At 38.0% G+C, this 22,622-nt stretch overlaps 1 protein-coding gene across 8 annotated transcripts in view; it reads left to right on the top strand.

The window, feature by feature from the left end:
* Nucleotides 1-22,622, top strand: part of LOC131691084 (ubiquitin-like modifier-activating enzyme atg7) — a 429,670-nt gene that overhangs the window by 89,997 nt on the left and 317,051 nt on the right. The gene's annotated exons all lie outside the window — the stretch shown is intronic.

The raw sequence follows: 22,622 nt of genomic DNA, 5'->3' as shown, positions 1-22,622 counted from the left end.
CCGAGTATTTTTCTCCATGACACCGAAGGTCTAACTTTTTTCTTTAAAAAGTTATGGACACTTTTCGTTGAAAAAATAGCCTATTTCAAGGCGCAATATCGCTGATGCGGGCACCTAAAATTGAATACTGTTTCAACCACATGAAAGACCATACTTTTTAGTATAGTTGAGCAAAAATTAACGAACACGATATTTTTTTAAAATTCGCAATTTAGATTTAAAGTTTGTAGTTTTGCAGGTACAACGCATTAACGCATTTACACACATATCGTTGTATTATGAAAAACGCTTTTAATCCACCTAACAGTGTGATGAGACATTTCTTATAACTCTTATCACTCTTCGGATATTATATCGTTTGAGAACATTTAGAACTTGATGCTTCGCGATGTTTTTGATAACACATACTACATGGGATTGTGGCAGGACACAGAGAATTGCTCAAATCAGCATAGGACAACATCAGTGCTAGAAATCTCAAACCAAATCAATGGGAAAGCGAAAAAATGGCCCATATAATAGACATACAAACAAATTATTGCTAATGCTCTGTTAATAAAATATCTAAATTCCTCAATCAATGCATTGTGGTGGCAAAACTGAATTTTCCTAAAGGGGTTATGTATATTGTACTGTGCCAAAAAATCGAATTTTTTTTTGAATCGAAATGAAGTTTATACTTTACTCAAATTTTCAACGCGACTGAGACCTACAAATCAACGCTTTTTCTGGGAAAAAGCGATACTAGCAGTGACACCATTCAAAGAAAATCAACAGTGAATATTTCCAGACTTGGTTTTATTTCCTATTTAAGAACTATTGTTTTTTACATCCTAGATTGCATGATTCAGTGATCGAAACCCAAAACTTCATGAAGTATTTAAAATTATTAAATTTAAATTTGTGTTTGCTATTGAAATTGACAAAATGATAGTATCGCCCCTTTTTCACTTTTTCGGTCTCACCTATCAGCATTGAAGTATCGCCCTTACGTTTTTTTTTACAATACCAATTTTACAATTGGTGGGGGTTTGGTAAAAATCGATCTTACTGTCCAAACGGCATAATTCCGAAACCGTAATTTTTGAAGTTTTAAAATTATGCAGAATTAATTTTTCAGACAATAGTAACAGAGTTCGTGTTTTTAGCGAATTTGTTGAGACTTTATTGTAGTCATGAATATTAACCTGAGAAAATTCACCATAAATACTTCTTGGACGATATACCGCCAAAATTATTTTATCAAATGATGCGCTGTTTAACGTTTGTAAAACTCATCGAATATACTAAACCTCTGAAATTGGCGGTTTCAAAATGATGTTATCTTGACCTTAAATTACTGTTTTTGAACATTTAACCTATACATATAATTGGTCATACAACAAAAATCAAACTCTCATCAAAATCGATCAGGACCTGCTAGAGTCGAATGGAAATCGTCATTTCTCATAAATTTCTCTCTACATTCGGAAAGTGTTATCCTCGATATTAATCATATTACGTTTTCGTCTCAACTCGACGCATTCCCAAAATAAAAACCTGTTTTAATCCACCTAGTGGTGCAATTGTACTTTTCTCGTTTGTCCAGACTACGAATCCATGGCTGGTTATGTTCAATACATTGGTGAAAATGAATATTACACGTTCAGTACGATTTGCACATAGCGATGTTTCAGTATCACATAGTAAGATCTGGGAGGTCCGGGTCCTGCCGAAAATTTTCAACTTGTTAAGAAATTTTAAACTAGGTTTAATTTTAAAGTAGCAACCACTCACTGCATACTCCCTCCGGGCCGGTATGATTGACGATTTTTAGAGTGATTGCATAACCTTTCTATATGAGAAAGGCAAAATGTACCAAAGTCCAAAAAAATCAATTTTTGTCAAACATTATTTTTTCGAGTTTACATCAAATCTCGATGTTTCATGCATTATAAAGTCATTTGGCATCAAAAATACAAATTTAATTTAGAAAATTTTTCATTTCAGTTTATAAGGGAATCTTCAACTCGTAACTCCGGAACCGGAAGTCCTATCAATAAAAAAAATCAATTGCAGCCGATGGGAAGGTTGTACCTTTCATTTGAGACTAACTTTGTGCAAATCGATCCAGCCATCTCTGATTAACAGAGGTCACATTTTTTTCCACATACACACATGCATACACACACAGACATTTTCCGATCTCGACGAACTGAGTCGATTGGCATATGACACTCGGCCCTCCCGGTCGGGATTAGATTGACGAATTTTAGAGTGAATGAGAAAGGCAAAAACATTTTTAGCAAATGTTGAAAGTTATGCATTTTTTTGGTGCGCAGTTCTATGTTTCATAGACATTAAATCAATTTTAACTTCGCTTCCTATTAAATAAAGACCCTTATAACAGTACATCTCTACAAAAACGAGCTCAATTTGAAAAGAAATCTGAGGATTATGATTGATTACAGAACTCTGGAATTTTCTATTGGAATGTTTTCAGGCAGGATTTTGATATTGATGCAATTAGACAACTGTGAAATCAAGACCAATAGATCAGTTACATATCAGGACCCCATTCCGACAATTTATCAAAAGTCCACATGATGTTTACAACAACAGGTTATCAATCTACGGATCAGATAATTGTTATTGTAATATTGAATTAAATCTGCATCAATAAATTTTCAACTTCAATCCAATATTTTTTTTTGGTGTGGTGGGGGAGGCGGGGGGCTCTCCTTCTCTGGGCTACGCCGTTGCTTGGAGTTATTTATTTCGCTTTTCATTTTCCGATGTGTTTCAGATCGATCCGATGGTTATAAGTTAGAAAAATTGCAGTCAGAAGGTTCGCACAAATGAACATTTTTGCACTGATAAGTTATCAAGTTCCTTCCAGACAACTTGGAAGTGTTTGGTGATTATTTCTAGCGGTTGTAGATAAAAAAATGAAATACAAAATTCGTTTTATCGAAATAATGTTTGGCTTATTTCAATGGATTATTACTATATTGAACAATAAATAGGCGACAAAGAGTAATCAATAAACAACAAGCCATAACTTTTAAAGTATTTAAAAAAAATATTTAAAGTCTTTAGTAAAGTTATTCGCAAAAGTAAGAGCTACAAATTTGCTGAAGGCATCATTTCGATATAATCACTTCCAAGAAAATTTGTGAAAATATCTCACTCATAAGGGGATTAATCAGGAAAAACACAATACCAAAAGAAAGGGCATGTTGCCTCCATTAAATTCACCGAAGATACTATTGACCTAAAATAAGCCGTTTTGGCGTTAAAAATAGATTACATGTTTTTGGTCATATTTCTGGCAATGGGAAATGATAAAAATCTTTCGTCCGCATTTAATTATAAATATCTCTTTTGATAATAGTCCGATTTCAACAATCTATAGCTTGTTCGAAAGGTATTCGTTAAAGCTGTCTAAAAACATATAAACTGTTAATCTATATTGTCAATTTCGGCAGATAATTCAAAAAAACTGCGAAAAGCGCCATTTTTACGCATTCAAACATTCATATCTTGGAAACTAAACATCAGAATCAAAAACAAATTAATAGCGTTCATACTCTTTTTTAGTTCTTTCATTTAAAATTGGTTTGGATAAGATCGGTTCAGCCATTTCTGAGAAACACTAATGAGAATTTGTCCGTTACATACACACACACACACACACACACACACACACACACACACACACACAGACACACACAGACACACACAGACATTGTCCCAAATCGTCGAGCTGAGTCGATTGGTATATAAGACTCGGCCCTCCGGGCCTCGGAAAAAATCTTGAAAGTTTGAGCGAATTCTATACATTTCTTTTATAAGACATGTAAAAAGCCACTTTCAAATGTCATTCTCTCATCGCAGGAAGCTTTGCATAAGTGGAACGACTGTCAAAAAGTGTTTTCTGATTTTATTCGTTTTAAATAATGTTATTATCTCTGATTGGGGCAAATAAAAGTAAGTTCGGATTGAACCATAGAAAAGAACATACTTTTAAGTATATTTGAGCAAAAATTGGAAAATATTATTTTTTTAAACATGTAATTTTAATTTTATTAACCAAAGTTTTATATTTTGTCGCATAGCGACATAAAAGAAATTGCCTAAAGCCTTTATATTTCCTTTTCTGTTCTGCTTACATATCAACAATACAGAATGTGTTCATTAAAAATAATTTGGCTATAATAACAATTTATGATTTATATAAGGAGAATTTATTCAATGCCAATTAATTCAAAAGTAGATACATTGCATTTTTAGGTATATCCAGCGGTGCTCGTTGAATTCGACGTTTACATTTAAGAGAAATTATAGGATCTGATGAAACAAGAAGTCTCTTGAAAACGTCATCAAGATTGACGAATCGATCGAATTTGCGTGCGTGGAATTCTCGGAATCCGCGAATACTTTTATTCCTGGTTTCTTGAACTTCTTCACTGCACATACCTACTGGCAGCATGTTATGTTGAATAATGCTTCCTCCATGGACCAGGAGTCTATGCACGGTTGGTGAGTACCAGTCATACAGGCGTACATAAAGCAATCGTGTATCTTCGGCGTAACTCCGGTAAGCATCCGCGTTGATTCCCAATTTGCTGTTGATGATTGGTAACAGCACATACATACGTTCTAGCAACATTTCGTCCAACCCGGTATCTTCTGCAACGACATCTCGGTTTCTGAAAAATTTTCGAGCTGTGTTACCATCGTTAGAATTTCCGCCACCTGGCAAAGGTTCGCTAATAAATTCTCCTTATATAAATCATAAATTGCTTTTATAGCCAAATTATTTTTAATGAACACATTCTGTATTGTTGATATGTAAGCAAAACAGAAAAGGAAATACAAAGGCTTTAGGCAATTTCTTTTATGTCGCTATGCGACAAAATTTAAAACTTTGGTTGATAAATTGAACATTACATGTTTAAAAAAAATAATATTTTCCAATTTTTGCTCAAATATACTTAAAAGTATGTTCTTTTCTATGGTTCAATCCGAACTTACTTTTATTTGCCCCAATCAGAGATAATAACATTTGAAAAAGGGCTATTTATGAGCGAAAAGTTTCCATAACTTTTGAAAGAATAAAGTTAGACTTTCAGGGTTATGAAAAAAGTGGATTGAAGTTTTCTAAAAGCTGTTCAAAGGTTGTTTTAACAAAATATAAAATTTCATTCGAACATTAACAAGTCTCAATTTTACATTTGGATTACTACTTGTAATGAACTTAAGCTGTTCATCTGTCTTTTTACCAAAGATAAGCAAATTCGCCAACTCTCTTCGACTAATATCCATATTTACTAGTTTTATTTAAAACAAATAAATCAGAAAACATTTTTTGACAGTCGTTTTACTTATGCAAAGCTTGCTGCGATGAGGGAATGATATTTGAAAGTGACTGTTTTCATAATACAACGATATGTGTTTAAATGCGTTAATGCGTTGTACCTGCAAAACTTTAAATCTAAATTGCAAATTTTAAAAAAATATCGTTTTCGCCAATTTTTGCTTAAATATACTAAAAACTATGGTCTTTCATATGGTTGAAACAGTATTCAATTTTAGATGCCCCCATCAGCGATATTGAGCCTTGAAATAGGCTATTTTTTAACGAAAAGTGTCCATAACTTTTTTTAAAAAAAAAGTTGGGCCTTCGATGTCTTGGAGAAAAATACTCGGCTTGAAGTTTTCAATAAGCTGTTCAAAGGTTGTGTTAACAAAAAATAAAAGATTCGAAAGTTATACTAAAAACCGTTTTTTCAGGAACACCCTAATCTTTTTTTTAAAAAAATTCTTGTATAACAAAAACTAAAAGAGATAGAGCTTTAATATATTCAACAAATTTATTCAAAATAATTCACTTTACAACTTTGTGGAAGACTGTGGAGCTCTATCTTTCATCAGTAAAAGTTTATTTTCGTATTTTAGATAAATTAGAACCACCCTAATAACTATTCCAATAAAAAGAAGCATCTTTTGATGTACACAAATTCATCCTAAGACATGATACGGCTAAATTATACAAGTTTGTCAGAAAGTAAAAATTCCTCCTAAATTAGCGATCTGGACCACTGTGCATTGGCGGACCCCCCTGTGCATTGAGAATGTCCAAACCTATGAATTTTCTTCTGCCAAAAACTTGCCTTTCAATATAACACTCACTCTCATAAAGTTGAAAAAACAATCGTTTTGACACATTGGCGGACCCCCCTGGTGCACTGAAAATGTCCAAAACTATTGATAACTGCCATCAACTTGCCTTGCAATATGAAAATGTTGAAAAATTTTCTTTTCTGATGCATTGGCGGACTTTCCTGTGCATTCAAAATGTCCAATACAATTGGTTTTCATCTGCCAACAAATTGCCCTTCATGATAAAATTTATTGCCATATTGTAGAAAAATTTCGATTATCAAAATTTCTACTTCCATAAGAATTTTGTAAAAACATTTTGCTAAATTATCATTTTTTGGGATATATTGCTATCTGGCATGTACTGAAAGCTTGTACGCTCACTAGCGCCGCATAGTGAGAGTATCCCAAGCTAATATGTCACTATCGGGCAGTCCTTGACATCTCCTTCTAAATTGCCATCATTTGGAGATACTGAAATAAAAATATGTATGCTAACTAGCGCATAGCGGGTGATATCCAATTTAATCATTACATTATCAAACAGCCTTTGTCGTTCTCAGAAACTTTACTGAAAACACCATTTCCCTAAATGATTAAACTTTCGTGACAAAATATCACCTAAAATTCACTGGAAATTGTATTCTCCCAAGAGCCTAGTGCCTGAATTCTGAAATTATCTATTCGACTTCGGGCAGCACTCGACTCATTGATGAATATTGCCGAAGACACCACACTTCTAAATTATCATGATTTCGAGATACAGAATTTGAAAAATAGTACATGCTCACTAACGCCGCTTGGCGGATCTATTTCAGTTTGATTTGCCCGTAATCGCGTAACTTTTGATCTCCCCTAGAACATTGCCGAAAACACCACCTTTCTATGCTATTAGAATTTTGAGATGTATCTTATTCTATAATGTACTATAAAGTGGTACGCTCACTAGTGCACCATAGTGAGAGTATCCCAAACTAATCTATCACCATCTGATAGTCTGATTTCAATAGCATCTTTACTGAATACAGTGTCCCTCTAAATATGCTCGTTATTGAGATAAAGAATGATTTTGACATTAGTTGAACATTTGCTTTTGCACTAGCGCCGCTTGGTGTCACAATTCCGATTTATTATTTCCACTATCCAGAAACTCTTGACTTTCTGGACAAATCTTCCTGAGACACCACCTTTCAAAATAATCAGTGTTTCGATATATTTCATGTTAAACCTGTTCAACGATAGTCACATTCACGACGATAGTTTCGATTTATTTACTCTCTTTTAAAGCATCCTTGGTTCTCAACTAATTAGATATCCAGTCACTCTAAATTTTAGGTCTAAGTAAGCACAACAACTTTGCCAAAGAAAGTATGGTGTAAATGTTAACGCAGACGAAATATTCGGCCACAGCCCCAATAGACCTTTCTCGTCAAAAAAATTTATATGCCAGAATGCTTCCTTTTTTATCCCCGATGCGTTACTGCATATTGCCGCGATGATTTGGTACTTCTAACTATTGAAAAAATCAAAAATTGTGCGAGCTGCTCATTTAACCCCATATTCTGAATACCTATCTTGCCTTGTTTCCCCGTATTTTTACACCATTTTGATGAATTTCCTGTGGGGAATACTAAAACGATGCCAGATCTGCATATATATTACTAAATCTGCGGATTTTGCAGTTTCGCTGCAGACTTTTGCAGATTACGAATATTTAGCAGAACAAAGCCTAAGCCAGCTAATTTTACCCAGCCTTCAACGTTTCTGATCATTGAAAATATCAACACACTACATTTCTATGTCAAATTTATTGAAGCTTTTTGCGGAAATCTGCAGACTTTTATATTTTTACTGCAAGCTATTGTTTAAATAGACCTGGCATCACTGATGCTAAAATAATTCATTCATATACCTGTCAAAAACATAGAACACTGCACGAAAGTGTATAACCTAACTATTCTGACAGTTCAGAGAGTTTGTTTATATGGACTTGCCAAATTTTTGATTCCACTTGGGTGAATACTTTCAATGCTCTTTGAAGAAAATCAAGAAGGATAAGGATTGGAACATTGGGAACCTGGTTCATACACTGACCAATCGACGCTGGATGGAAACCCCGGTGGCATATGCTGAATCACAAGATCAAGCTTTGGTTTATAAAACGATTGATTTCTGGATGATGGATAAGGATTTGTACACAGTTGTTTGTTCGATCATGGGATAAGTCCTAACAATATGACCCGATTGATAACTCATTTTTTAGATGAAGTTTACCTGAACGTTATAGGTAACAAGCTCAACAATTTATTATTCGTGTTCAAGTTACATTGAAGCAAAAGTTTCACCGATTATCGCATTGTCGTTGATGTAGCCGGCTAGTGCAAAACAGTGCTCAGTACTGACGATAAGGAGTTTGAAGGATTGATAAGAATGGAGAGGATTGTACATTCTGTAAGAATATTGGGAAGGTGAAATTATTTGTTATGTTCCATCCCGAGTTGGCATCATTTTGGCACCGCAATAAAGCTATCTGCAATTGTTGTCTTGTTCAAATTGGCAGGGAATATTTAGGCAGCGAATGATAAACTGCATAGTCAAAACATTTGTTGCTTAGATAGAGTAGATTTTATTCATTTTTTCGGAAGGATAAGTCATTAGTATGTTGTGGATATAAATGTATCGCCGGTGCTGTGTGTTATGGTAGTGCCGCTCGGAAACTGTTGTTCATCAGACCCTCCTTGTCGTACTGGTCATAGATGCAACGATTTTTCTCATCTGACAGCACTTTATATGCTTTGGAGATCTCCTTAAACCGTCGATACGATTCATCTGGATTTTTATCTGGGTGCCATCGTAGCGCGTTTTTTGTGCGCCTTTTTGATTTCCGCATCGGTGGTGGTTCTGGTCACGACCGCTGCTAGCTTTCGAAAGATAATTCCTAGCTGCTGCTACCCTATCAATCTCTCTCTCTCTCTCTCTCTCTCTCTCTCTCTCTCTCTCTCTCTCTCTCTCTCTCTCTCTCTCTCTCTCTCTCTCTCTCTCTTTCTCTCTCGACTGAGGACTTCAATTTCGGTTGACTAAATAATGCAATGAAAATTGTACTTCCTGGAATTTAATCTAACGAGAGCAATTCATTGTGAGGAATTACGCTGCGTTCCGTTATTGCTTGCCTCTGTAGAGGATGTGTGTTTCTTCACTTCGGCTGTCAGCTCTTACTTTTTGGGTAATTTTGCTCTCCAATTCTGCGGGAAAAATCTGTCTAAATCCGCTACGTTATGCTATGGTCACGTTAAAACACCCTGCTATTTAATCTTGTAGCATTGCTTGTAGCTCTCGGGAAGTCTTCTTCTCGACGTCGCACTTATTATTGTGATCCAACTTGGTGCGAACGGTGTGGTTTCGTCGGAATTGCTCACTCGACAAGCTGTAGGTGCAAGGACTCTGCTACTAATGCCTGAGCGACTCGATGAAACCTTCGCACAGGATCAAATCGGCCTGTTCTTGTGCACAGGACCGGAACTGTATTGCTGAACCAAAGCAGTGTGTGCTTCTGTGGCTGCCTCCTTCGAATCGGAACCGCTGAATATTCTGGTTAGGGGAATGTCCGACGGCAAACCGATTGCAGCAACACCACCTGGTGTACCTGATATTTTTGACTTTAATCCAAGTCTCTGGCTGGTGGCTGCCATTGACGTAGCAACAGCCGAGCGCGTCGCATGCTGGACCATCGGTTGACTCGGTGCCGGACGGGACGAAACAGCTGCAACTGGAGCGGACCTAGAATGGGTTGTAATGGTCATCAATTACCAAAGATGGTCAAAATGTTTTGTGACTAACGTTGTGATTCAGCACAAAAGCAAACAAAATGAAATTGATTGCAACAACTAAACTAAATTCTACCCAAAAATTTGAAGAGGGTCTAACTGCCAAACGTAAACATTGAGAAAAAGTTTTGGTCAAATTCATTACAATATTTAAAAATTTGATACAGTTTAATTTCGTATGATTGCGCGTATTGTTTCTACTTGGACACCAGACGCAAGCAAATTCTTTTAAGGCCTGATATTACACCAAAAGGTACAAAAAATAAGTTAAATCCTGAAACGTGATTTGTCGATAGATGTTTTCTTTTTTTTTTCTTCTGTTCATTCTATAGTTCGTCTCACATAGCCTCTCCTTCTGCTTCACATAGTTTAAATAGACTGGCTGCATTTGACGTTCGATTTTTTGCTATTTGCATGTCTCGTCTCAGGTTGAATCTAATTTGATGACCAGACTTTAATAGGGATTTTTCACGAACTCAAAAACTTTTCAGCTGATTGACTTCATATTTTAATGAGAGTGCATAATATGTATAGCCAGTCGATGAGCCACGGAAAACTGAATTAAACAAATTCTCCACATTATTTTGAAGAAAAGTAAGCGAATTTAACATTAAAATATAAGCTTTTTCAGTTTTTTTGATGCCATTTTCCGAAATTAAAACTTTTTTCTATTTTCTTTTTTTGGTTCATCGAAGAACTACAAGTCTAAGCTTTATAAATCTTACTAAATTTTCTGTTTCAGACAATTTGATCAAGAGTTATCATGAACATCTGCTCTTGGAACAAGATCTCCCATGAACATCGACAAGTTTGCAACTATGTACAAAATTTCGTGCACGCATTCAACCTTAAACATGCTTCGTCTCGATGTACAGGTTCGCCTCGAACCTAAGCGAACGGTGTAAAAACTCTAATTCAAGCATCCGTGTACGTACACCGGGTGCGTACACGAGAACGATTCGCACAAGGCAAAAAGAATCCACGCTAGTTTTGATTAGAGTGAGAATGAGAAATGGTGAGGTTGCACAGGCATGTGTTTTTGTATGAAATACCCAGTTCGGGTTTGCACACAAAATGTGGATTTAATATGAGCACAGAACTAGGGGCAGATGACGCTAGGAATGTATAACAAATTCGCATCAAATTAGAAAAAATACTTTTATTTTCCATTTTTGCATCAACTTTCAACTTGCATTTTGGAGTAAGCCTTTTTCAAATGTTTGCCTAGAAATGGCTCACTTCAACGAATCATGTACAACAAAAGTCGAAATGCCAAATTTAACGGAACATTGCATGATGGTGACAAATTACAACTGAGCGAGCTAGTTTACAAGGTGTTAATATTTAGCATCGAACCGAACCAAGTTTCTCATACTATGATCGAATCAACAAAACATTTCAATACCATGTAAACAAACTCTCTGAACTGTCAAATAGGTGAGGTTAACCATTTTCATGCAATGCTCTACAGCGAGAGGTTCATTTTATTTTGTTTACATTGCCAATGAATTTTGTACCGCGACTCACCACTTCATTTGCCGGGTTGCCAAGAACTCAAGAAAAAATATACAAACCAGTGCTGCCCAAACACACTTTTTGAGTCTCACCATTCTTGCAAAGGTGAAAAAAATATTCAACATTCTTGCATTTTTCAAACTTTAAAAAATCATTAAAAAATCACGATAGCTCTAAAAAATCTCATTTTAACGGAAATATTCTTAAAAATGTGTAATCTTTCGATTAAAAATAAGAAAGAAGGGGGTTAGGTCGGACGAGAAAGGTCTATTAGCCAAATCCCATAAGCTAAGTGATTCCTATTACGCTGGTACCGCGCAGTAGTATCCGCGTAGTAGGAGACCCGATTGTAAAACTTTTTTTTTTCAATTGTGTGAACTTCTCCGGCGACAAGTTTTTTGCCTTTCGCTCTATCAAGTCACCATTTGCCTATTTTATTATTTCCTGAATTTCCTCTTCATTTAATACCAATGGAATGTAGAGAAAAACTGAGAGCCAGCTCCGTATTTTCATGATCACTGTCACATCAAATCTTCCTGCATGATTACTAATTTGACTTCGAACGACATTTTGTCACTGAAATCCGCTACAAGAAATCGATAATGATGTTAATGATTTCCGAGGTGTTATTACACTCCGCATCAAGGAGCTTTTATTCACAAATGATACGATTATCTAAAAAAGCCAATCAACCATGCTGGTTTTAAAAACTACAGCTAACAACATTGTTTACTAGTTACTAGTGATGAAACATTCGTCTCGATATATGATTGCTTCGATTTCAGTTTGCACACAAAGTAAATCGCTGTCATTTTTCACCCCCGCAGCCAGTTGCACGCTTACCTCACTTCTCACCTAGTTACAGGTAAACTTCGATATAACGTATATTTCGATTTAAAAAATGTACGTTATATCGAATTGTACGGTATATCGAAGCATGCAAAAAACTCACAAAATTGTTATTTAGGGTACTTTATTTTGTAGAATTTTGACAAAGCGCAACTAATTTTTAAAATCTAACCTACTTAGCAGTGTGAAACAACTTTTCTTATAAGAAAATTATGTGGTTCCATGTAATTATTCTTTTTTGCTTATATGAATTAAATTTTAAATCTAAACCAATATGCAATTATCATAGTATTATATTGAAAATATTCTAATTCGTATCCTAATTATTAAGCCGTTAGTCAATTATTATTCTGTTTGTACTCGTAAATTTTTTTTTATATTCAGACCGTATACGCCTCATCAAATAAAAGCAATTTAAAAACTTGAATCATTACAATAGACTAACTGACTGATGGAAGAATTTTTGAAAATATTATTCATTCCGTTAACCAGTTTCCTAAATACCCAAACCGGTCGTAAAACGTGCACAGTTGTCCGTATAACTACAAATATGATCTTTCACTCTTATTTGTGTGATGTGGCACATGATAGGATACGAAAACAATCATTGGTCCTTGTAACCGGATTCAGGAGTCTCAGCAACCAGCAGAAAAAATTTGATAAACATCACTGTATTCCTCGTAGGTCGTGGGTCATGCTTTAAAATTAATGCAAGCTTTAAAATTAATCATCAGTCCAGGGAACTGAATTCCGCAATATGCGATAGCGGAGTTAAATGTGTCCGCATGATTCATAGATCATATGGTTGATGTAATTTGATGAGCCACACGTCGAGAATGATCAAAACAATCTGTAATTCGAAGAACCCAACTCCGGAGTTTCGTGAAGCAACTGTATCTGATTGTTATTAAGTATGATTGCATGTCACATGCTGTTTTTTTGTTGCACAGCATTCCATGGAACTTAAACATTGTAATTCAGGCCAGAGAATCAGATTTTGCCATCTCGAAACCATCCATCAATGGCCACACCAATATTATTAATTCTAGTTTTTCTTGTTTCCAGTTAGAACTTACTCATCATGTATTATCTATAGAGATAAATGGTTGGTTTTGATAAACTACGATCATACGCAAATAAATCATTCGTTATCGAGCACTCAGTCGAGATAGAAGTCTTTTGTCATCGGTCCGTACACTCTATAGCGACAAATAGTGTTAATCCGCGTTCAAGGTTATTTACACACTCTGCGCCTAGTTGAGGTTTCAGTATTTTTTCCCTTCTTGTGTGTTTCTGTTTCTGAGTACCGTTAGCCGGTCAGTGAAGTGAAACAGTGTTCTTCTAGTAGCCGTCTGGATACCGTTACATACACAAGCTAAGTATTAGTTTTCGTTTCCCCTTCTTGGTTGTCTTAATAACGTGCACTGGGCAATAGGCCCGTGCAAAAATGACTTCCCCTGACGGCGGTTCATCTCAAGGTGAGATGGACGTCGAAATAAAATCGGCTCCCCGGCTCAAGGTATATCCGAGCTCGGCCACCGGGCCATTTGTGATCTTCTTTCGGACCAAAGAAAAAAAGTGTTTGAATCTGTTGCAGATTTCTCGAGTTCTGACGGATCGGTATTCGGCCGTGACAGAAATATCGAAAATTCGGCCTGATAAGCTTCGGGTGGTGGTTAACAGTTCAACTCAGGCAAACGATATTGCTGGATACGAGCCCTTTACGAGGGAGTACAGGGTGTATATTCCAGCTAGCAGGGTTGAAGTCAGTGGGGTCGTTTCCGATTCGAGTCTGAATTGCGAGGACCTGCTAAAATATGGGACTGGCTGTTTCAAAGACCCCATGCTTAAGCCAGTGAAGATACTGGAATGCAAACGTTTGCATTCAGCATCAGTCGCAGCTGACGGGAAGAAAACATACGTCAACTCAGACTCTTATCGGGTGACCTTCGCCGGCTCTGCCCTGCCTAATTACCTCCTTTTTGACAAGGTTCGTCTACCTGTTCGCCTCTTTGTGCCGCGGGTCATGAACTGTACTAATTGCAAACAATTGGGACACACAGCCTCCCATTGTAGCAATAAAGCCCGCTGTGGGAAATGCGGTGGGAATCATGCGGATGATTCCTGTGGTAGAGATGTCGAAAAGTGCCTCTACTGTGGGGGAAACCCACATGATCTCCCTTCATGTCCCGCGTACAAACAGCGCGAGGAAAATCTTAAGCGTTCCCTTCAGGGACGCTCTAAGCGATCTTTTGCAGAAATGCTTAAGATAGCTACGCCACCTGTCTCTACGAACATCTTTACCAACTTGTCTACTGACGAAGGCGACTGTGATGAACCCCAGGAGGGAACATCTTCTGCTGTGCCTAGAAGTAGTAGAAAAAGGAAGAACATTTCCTCTTCCAAGCTTCGTCGTAAAGGCCAGAAGGTGTCTCTTCATGGTCCCCCTAAAATAACTACTCAAGGAAGTACTGGTGCAAAACCGAAGCAAGTCGCTCCCGGTCTCAGTAACCTGAGCTCAGAAAAGGAGTTCCCAGCACTTCCAGGAACATCAAAAACCCCAAGTGTTCCCATATCTCAGCCAGAGAAAGAAAACAGTGCTGGCTTAATAAATTTCTCTGACATTGTGGACCGTGTTCTTACAGCGTTAAACATTTCTGACCCCCTTAAAAGTATCTTGATAAGCTTTCTCCCCGCAGTAAAAACATTCTTGATGCAGTTCACTGCGAAATGGCCCCTCCTTTCAGCGATTGTATCCTTCGATGGCTAATTCATCGAACGAGGTCAAGGATTTAATCACTGTTCTACAGTGGAATTGCAGAAGCATTATCCCGAAAATCGATTCGTTTAAAATCTTACTAAATAATTTGAAATGCGATGCATTTGCCCTATGCGAGACATGGCTCACTTCAGAAATAACCCTACACTTCCACGATTTTAATATTATTCGCTTGGATCGAGAAGACTCTTACGGAGGAGTACTTTTGGGGATCAAAAAGTGCTATTCTTTCAATCGGATCGACCTCCCCTCGACACCAGGCATTGAAGTTGTCGCTTGCCAAACCAGAATTAAAGGCAAAGAACTTTGCATTGCTTCCACCTACATCCCCCCTAGAGCCTCAGTTAGCCACCGACGGCTTTGCGATATTGCGGAACTCCTCCCCGCACCGAGGCTAGTTTTAGGTGACTTTAACTCCCACGGCACGGCATGGGGTTGCCTTCATGACGATAATCGATCTACCCTACTCCATGAGCTTTGCGACAACTTCAATATGACTATTTTGAATACGGGTGAAATGACACGGATTCCTGTCCCTCCAGCGCGACCGAGCGCCTTAGATCTGTCCCTCTGCTCGACATCGCTGCGGTTAGATTGCATGTGGAAGGTAGTCTCTGATCCCCACGGCAGCGACCATCTGCCAATCGTAATTAATATTGCTAACGGTTCAGGGCCACCGAATACAATCAATGTTTCGTATGACCTCACACGAAATATTGATTGGAAGAGCTACGCGTCCGCGATATCCGAAAAAGTAGAATCGACACAAGAGCTTCCTCCGGAGGAAGAGTACGGGTTCCTGGCTGGCTTGATTCTCGATACCGCGATTCAAGCTCAGACTAAACGCGTACCAGACGCGAATTCACGCGGGCGTCCTCCCAATCCATGGTGGGACAAAGAGTGCTCAGACGTGTACGCGGAGAAGGCCGCTGCGTATAAGACCTTCCGGGACGACGGGCTGCCAGCTAGCTACCGACAGTACGCGATGGCGGAAACGCGCATGAAGAGTTTGATAAAAGCCAAAAAACGTAGCTACTGGCGCCGGTTCGTCGACGGACTAACGAGAGAAACATCGATGAGCACTCTTTGGAGTACGGCCCGGCGCTTACGAAACCGAAACAGTACCAATGAGAGCGTGGAATATTCAAACCGTTGGATATTCGATTTTGCCAAGAAGGTTTGTCCGGATTCCGCCCCGGCACAGAAGATCTACCGCGCCGCGTCCCCTCACAATAACGCGAACGAAACACCGTTTTCGATGGTGGAGTTCTCACTTGCTCTCTTATCATGTAACAATAAAGCCCCAGGGCCAGACAGAATCAAATTTAACTTGTTAAAGAATCTGCCAGACTCTGCCAAGAGACGCATGTTGAATTTATTTAATAAGTTTCTTGAGGGTTATATTGTCCCTCACGACTGGAGGCAAGTGAAGGTCATTGCCATTCAAAAACCAGGAAAACCAGCCTCCGACCACAACTCGTATCGACCGATTGCGATGCTGTCCTGTATCCGAAAGTTGTTCGAGAAAATGATCTTGTTTCGCCTCGATAATTGGGTTGAAGCAAATGGCTTACTGTCAGATACACAATTTGGTTTCCGCAAAGGCAAAGGGACGAACGATTGTCTTGCGTTGCTCTCAACAGAAATTCAAATGGCTTATGCTAGCAAAGAGCAGATGGCATCAGTTTTCCTAGATATAAAGGGGGCTTTTGACTCAGTTTCTATCAAAATTCTTTCTGAGAAGCTGCACCAGCATGGTCTTTCACCGACTCTAAACAACTTTTTGCTAAACTTGCTGTCTGAAAAACATATGCATTTTTCGCATGGTGATTTATCGACATCACGAATTAGCTACATGGGTCTTCCCCAGGGCTCATGTCTAAGCCCCCTTCTCTATAACTTTTACGTGAATGACATTGACGAATGTCTTGTCAATTCCTGCACGCTAAGGCAGCTTGCAGATGACGGTGTGGTCTCTATTACAGGTCCCAAAGCCGTCGATCTGCAAGGACCATTGCAAGATACCTTGGACAATTTGTCTGCTTGGGCCCTCCAGCTAGGTATCGAGTTCTCCACGGAGAAAACTGAGCTAGTCGTATTTTCAAGGAAGCGTGAACCAGCGCAACTACAGCTTCAATTATTGGGTCAAACTATTGCTCAGGTTTCAACTTTCAAATATCTCGGGGTCTGGTTCGACTCTAAAGGAACCTGGGGATGTCACATTAGGTATCTGAAACAGAAGTGCCAGCAAAGGATCAACTTTCTCCGTACAATAACCGGAACATGGTGGGGTGCCCACCCAGGAGACCTGATCAGGCTGTACCAAACAACAATATTGTCGGTGATGGAGTACGGGAGTTTCTGTTTCCGCTCCGCTGCGAACATACATTTCATCAAACTAGAGCGAATCCAATATTGTTGTTTGCGTATTGCTTTGGGTTGTATGCACTCGACACATACGATGAGTTTAGAAGTGCTGGCGGGCGTCCTTCCGCTGAAAAATCGATTTTGGGAACTCTCCTATCGATTGCTCATCCGATGCGATATCTTGAACCCGTTAGTAATTGCAAATTTCGAAAGGCTTATCGAGCTCAATTCTCAAACCCGATTTATGTCCTTGTACTTCGATTACATGGCACAAAATATCAATCCTTCTTCATACTATCCCAACCGTGTCAATCTCTTTCATGCTTCTGATTCAACTGTTTTCTTTGACACATCCATGAAAGACGAGATTCGTGGAATCCCGGATCACATACGCCCGCAAGTGATCCCAAGCATCTTTCATAGTAAATTTCGAGAAGTCGACTGCAACAAGATGTTTTACACCGACGGGTCAAGCCTCGACGGCTCCACTGGCTTCGGTATATTCAATCAAAACCTCACCGCCTCATTCAAACTCAATGATCCTGCTTCAGTTTACGTCGCAGAACTTGCTGCTATTCAGTATACCCTTGGGATCATTGATACTTTGCCCACCGATCATTACTTTATTGTCTCGGATAGCCTCAGCTCAATCGAGGCTCTCCGTTCAATGAAACCTAGAAAGCACATTCCATATTTTCTGGGGAAAATCTGGGAGCGCCTGCGTGCTTTGTCTGTAAGATCGTACAAGATTACCTTAGTTTGGGTTCCCTCGCATTGCTCCATTCCAGGTAATGAAGAAGCGGACTCTTTAGCTAAGGCGGGCGCTTTACAAGGTGACATATATGAAAGACCAATTAGCTTCAGCGAATTTTTCAGTATTACTCATCAGAGAACCCTCGAAAGTTGGCAAACATCATGGAGCAATGGTGAACTGGGAAGGTGGCTACATTCGATAATCCCTAAGGTATCGACGAAACCTTGGTTCAGAGGGATGGATGTGGGTCGGGATTTCATTCGCGTGATGTCTCGGCTCATGTCCAATCACTACACGCTGGACGCACATCTCCGGCGTATTGGGCTCGTGGATAGCGGTATCTGCGCTTGTGGCAACGGTTATCACGAAATCGAACATGTTGTCTGGGCATGTGCCGAGTACTGTTCTGCCAGATCTCAACTATTCGATTCCCTTCGGGCCCGAGGAAGATCACCCAATGTCCCGGTTCGAGATGTACTAGCAAGCCGCGATATTCTCTACATGTCCCTTATATACACGTTCCTCAGAACCATCAATATCCAAATTTAAATGCCCCTATCTTTTCTCTTATCATTCCCAGAAGTGCCCTCTTCCGCCTACCGTACCCCAACGATGGTTTGATACGACTCCAAGACGAGACAAAACATCTGTCGAATGAACCAACAACACGAGATCTACAGTACAACATCACACGCGCAGCGCGGTGTGTTCCCGATCCGTATCTGAGCCGTACTACGAAATCGTCTGGAGGAACCCCTGCCGGCTCGAGGAAAACCGCCCGGCGTCCCAATACTTGATACATCCGTTCGAATCTGTAATCCTGGCCGTTGATTCCTGATGCGGAAACTGAAGTTTATATCCCCCCCCCCGTTCAGTCTTGTCCACCCTCTCTCCCATGTCTCTGATACACAGATGTATGTCTTCACCCCCTTCTCCCCTTGAATATCTTCCCAAAACTTATGTGCCCCCCTATCTTCTAGTGTTAGTTGATCAATCCATTCGTATCTGTAATCCTGGCCGTTAATTCCTGATGCCGGAAACTGAAAGTTTATATCTCACCCCCCCCCCCCTCTTCAGCCTTGTCCACCCACCCTCCCATGTCTCTGATACACAGATGTATGACTTCACCCCCTTCTCCCCTTGAATATCTTCCCAAAATTTATGTGCCCCCCTATCTTCTAGTTTTAGTTGAACAATATTTAATCTCGTTAAGAAATGCGCAACAGTACCACTACTTTAAAATAGTCCTAATTAATTCCCCTTAATCTTGAACCACTCTTTCTAGTTATCTCTAGTTAATAAGCTTGTAAAATGTTCCGCTTAGTTAATAATTATTTTTTCTACAATCTCCCTTCTAAAAATCATAAAGTGAATTACTATACAAAGAACACACAAATGAACCGTCCCCCAAATCTTACGAATATTATACCCTCTTTTATATGTATAAGTTAGCTGTAGTTTTTTTTTTAGTTTTATTATATAAAACAAAATAATATTGAAATGTGTATCCCCCTAGTTTTAAGAAATTCAAAATGTAAAACAATGAAAAAATGGCACCTTTAAGCTAACGCATACGTGCCTTATCAAATAAACAAATTGAAAAAAAAAATACGCAAATAAAATTGGATAAAAACCTCTCGAAACCTTCAATGAAGTAGCCAATTGCTAACATCCTCAATAGAAGCCTAATTAGTACGTTTTAAGATTGTGTATAACATATTCAATACCGTAAACCGGGGTGACATTGATCACTTTTCGAAGTAATCATCACATATTTTTAGACGCAACGCATTTTTTCGAGTTTAATATTTTTAAACCATGTACTGATGTATGGAGAACAAAGTTGGATGGTTTTACCTAAAATTGTCCGTTTACAGCTATTTTTTCAAAAATGATTTCAAGTTGAAGTCCGTTTTCGTATTCTTGGGTGACTTTGATAACCTGCATGTTCACCCACATTAAGTTATCGATGTCAATGCTTTTCATTGAAATGTTTGTTTAAACTAGTTCTGGAAAGATACTCATTGTTAAATAGATGTTAATTAGCATTATACAAAGTATTTCAATGTACTGTAAAATTCGAGTAACCAAAATTCGTATAATTTGTGTCCATCTAGAATAAAAAATTCTGAGAACTTTTAAAACTGCTAAAATTGTTTTGTTTCAGTGTTTTATCAATGTACAAAAAGTTTCATCCATTTTAACACGTTGGAATATTGAACAATAAAAAAATGTTGCTAATTTTAGCTTGAAATAATTTGAAATTATTGCCAACTAGTTTCACAAAAAATGTATTAAAAATAAACAAACTCTTAAAACTACATTTAGCATATCCCAATCTAAAGGAAAATAAAAACTCGCTTGTGATTTATTACTCTTGCTCAAATCTGAGATTTATTTGCTTAATAAAAAAGAGACACTTTACGAAGCTTCGTAAAAATCAGGTGAAGTCAAATTTCGGTTTTTTGCAGTTTTTGTACCCTAAAACCATATTGTTCGTATAACAAATCAGTATTTTATAAGTTTAGAGTAAAAATCAATTCAAATTAAAGTGATTCAGTAGACTATTCTGGTTTAATAAGCGATCTACGAAAAAAGTTTCGAGTGATCAATGTCACCCCAATGATCAAAGTCACCCCGGTTTACGGTACTTAATATATGGAATACATGCGTAATTGAAGAGAAATTGGGACAGAAAAATTAATTTTAAAATATGTACGTTATATCGAGGAAAAAAAATATGTACGTTATATCGAGTGACGCTATATCGAGGGTACGTTATATCGAGGGTACGTTATATCACAGTTTACCTCTACTGCCAAAGACGAATCAACATAGAACTCTAAACAACTTGCTTTGCATAATCACGAACAAAGGAGTACGATATAGTTGCTTTGACAATTCTTGTTTTTTTTTTATAAAAATAAAACAAATTTTCTGAAAAATCATGTGGCATCCCTGCGCTAACACAAATATTTCATGTGTTTGCACTCTTGAAAATTCATGAAGTTTAAACAGCACAAATTTTTTTTCGCATGGCGATTTGTTTGACGTACATGCCGGTTTGACTACATTTGACAAACAGTGCACTATGGTCCCAAAGCTGTATTTAGGAAGACAAAACTGTTTGCGCCTAAACCGTTGGTTTTAGATATATAGTATCTTGGGCAAACTGTCTTGGAACTTTCTTGTAGTTTTTTTTATCTTAGTTGAATTAGGGTGGTTCTTGTGGTTAGGATGTTCAACGTATCAACTTCTTAGATATGTAAAATTCAGCTACATAATGTTCTACAAAGTTATAAATCAATCAAATTGAAGCAACTTTTCTGAAGAAACTATGTGGCTTTCTCTAATGGTTCATGTGATATAATTTTTGCAATATTTCAATTAGGGTGGCTCGTTAAAAATTGGTTTTCTATTAATATCTTTTTATGTGTTAATTTCTCGCTAATACTTTGTTTTAGAGGTTTTTAGAACTTTTGTAAATACACATTTTTTCCGAAGCAATGAAGTTTCTATCTCTTTTGTTTGCATAGTTACAGGCGATTTTCAAAACAAAAATTGTGTTTTTCAAAGCTATATATCTTCCAACATTGCAAATGAATTTTCAATCTTTTAATTTTTAATTCTTGAACCAAAAGACAAGAGTTCGTCTTCGCTTTCTCGTCAGCAAACCAGAGCTATATTTGCTTCCCGGGACATCACTCGGGACATATGGCTTTAGGCGTTCACATATGTCGTGTGAACTGTTTGGAATTTTTTGTGTCTAACTAGTGCTAATTTGGGTACTAGTTTAGATACATCGTCTAACTAGACACCCAGATGGTGCTAGTTACTGACGAGATGAATTCGAAACACAAAAAAAAACAAAACTTAATTAAAATTAGGTCTTGTGCCCTTAACGCGCAAAACGGTTTAGTCCAATTTTTATTGCATAATACCAGGCGTTTGGTTTCTTGAACCAAAAGACAAGAGTTCGTCTTCGCTTTCTCGTCAGCAAACCAGAGCTATATTTGCTTCCCGGGACATCACTCGGGACATATGGCTTTAGGCGTTCACATATGTCGTGTGAACTGTTTGGAATTTTTTGTGTCTAACTAGTGCTAATTTGGGTACTAGTTTAGATACATCGTCTAACTAGACATCCAGATGGTGCTAGTTACTGACGAGATGAATTCGAAACACAAAAAAAAACAAAACTTAATTAAAATTAGGTCTTGTGCCCTTAACGCGCAAAACGGTTTAGTCCAATTTTTATTGCATAATACCAGGCGTTTGGTTTCTTGAACCAAATACAAGAGTTCGTTTTCGCTTTCTCGTCAGCAAACCAGAGCTATATTTGCTTCCCGGGACATCACTCGGGACATGTGGCTTTAGGCGTTCACATATG

Source organism: Topomyia yanbarensis, chromosome 3 (assembly GCF_030247195.1).
Source record: "Topomyia yanbarensis strain Yona2022 chromosome 3, ASM3024719v1, whole genome shotgun sequence".
NCBI lineage: Eukaryota > Metazoa > Arthropoda > Insecta > Diptera > Culicidae > Topomyia > Topomyia yanbarensis.
This window is presented reverse-complemented; position numbering and strand designations above follow the sequence as displayed.